Source organism: Capsella rubella, unplaced genomic scaffold (genome assembly GCF_000375325.1).
Source record: "Capsella rubella cultivar Monte Gargano unplaced genomic scaffold, Caprub1_0 scaffold_54, whole genome shotgun sequence".
NCBI lineage: Eukaryota > Viridiplantae > Streptophyta > Magnoliopsida > Brassicales > Brassicaceae > Capsella > Capsella rubella.
Window position 1 is genome coordinate 15,693 of NW_006238872.1, and position 1,933 is coordinate 17,625.

A 1,933-nucleotide genomic window follows, 5' to 3' on the forward strand; every position below is an offset into this window, starting at 1 on the left:
GTAACTTATATTTTAGTGATCTCTGTTTTATGTTATGACTGAGTTACGATTTAGTCATGGCTGAGTTATTTTTATTTATGGCTGAGTTATAAATTAGTTATGACTGAGTTATAGTTTAGTAATGGTTGAGTTAGAGTTTAGTGATGGCTGGTTTATGTATTTGTTTTGTCTTTATGAGTTATACTTATTGATGTTTGTCTTCTAATGTAGCTGCGTGTGAGTACAATGGTGATGAAGGGTGATGTAAGTGAGCTTTTTCATACGTGGCCAAATCAGACAGAAGAAGACCCAGAACTTGTCAACTTGGTCAATGACATACATGAGGAAAAGCTTGTTAAAGGTTTTTGGGATGTGAAAGTGAATGAGGACAAGAAGAAAGCTGGAAAAGTTAGAGCAGCGGTTGAGTCTGAATCTCCCCCTAAGAAGTAGAAAGTTGAAAAGGGTGGTGATTCTGGTGCAGAAGATGCACATAAGAAGAAGAAGAAGAAGGAGGTAAAGCCTCATGAACAGAAGAATAAGAAGAAGAAGAGTGAGGAGGTTAAGGTAAGTTATATGTTATATAGTCATATATATTTGTGTATGTTTTGATTATCAATTTTTGTGTATGTTTTGCAGGCTGATAGTGAAGAGGACGATGCTGGTGGAAAGGCGTCACTTAAATTACTCGTGGGTATGGTTTCTGAAATGAAATCAAGTATTGAGACCATGAAATCAAAGGTTGAGACCTTTGATGATAAGTTCACACATGTTGATGAAGAATTCATCAAGATGAAAGGCCTAATTTCCTTCGTTGCCAGAGGTGGAGGCCTAGCTGGTCTCATGAGTGGAGGCAAAACATTCAGAATGACGACACATTACCACTCAAGAGCTTCTCCAATATCAGAATCAGGGATGTTTTTGGGAAAAAAAATGAATAGACACCTGAAATTCAGAAGAAACCGTCAAGCCAAGACTACTGTGTTACTAGTCCCCCGGTAAGCTGAGTTATCTTAATTTTATGTAATGGCTGAGTTATTCGATGTATTTACTTAGTTTTTTATGTTATGGCTGAGTTATCAAATACATTACGGCTGAGTTGTTGAATGTTATGGCTGAGTTATGAGTTATGTTATGGCTGAGTTATATCTCTGTTTTGGCTGAGTTGTTTTATGTTATGGCTGAGTTATACATCTGTTATGGCAGAGTTGTTTTGTGTTATGGCTGAGTTATATCTTTGTTATGGCTGAGTTGTTTTGTGTTATGGCTGAGTTGTTTTGTGTTATGAAGTTACAGGAGAAGAAAATTCAGGAAGAAGAAGAAGAAGAAGCAGTTCTGGACAGTGACATTAATCGGTGCATCAAGAATCTAAATAAGGATTTCGATGAGGCCACTAATAAGCAAGATGGTCATCTTGATTTCATTGAGAAATCTCCCTCTCCTGCTAATAAGAAAACGTGAAAGGATTAAAGAATTAAGGACAGCAAATGTGAAGTTTGCTAAAGATGGGAGTGCATTGGAGCCACAGCCAAAAACTCATGTTTTTCCTTTTATTGGAGAGAACGGGCTTACATGCATGAGGAAGAACTGTGTACCCTCTGTTGCAATATATGATCCTTTCGCCCTTGTTGATCCGGCCAGATAGGAGAGATTATTGGATCACTTAAGTCCATACAAGTAAGTCCTTTGTACCTATGATCCTCTTGATTACTGCTTCTTTACCCCCTTTTTCTATATTAAAGTGTGTTGTTTGTTAGGGCTATCCCATATGGCAAGTCAGCCCCTGAAATTGAATTGTTCAAGAGACTCATAACTGAAAGAAAGGATTGGCCAGCTACGGACAAACAGTATGGGTGGCTGTGGGACGATGTAAGTTTTACACTTTTTTGTTGAGACTGAGTTATCATTCAGCTTGATGGCTGAGTTATGGCTGAGTTATATATTAGTTATGGCTGAG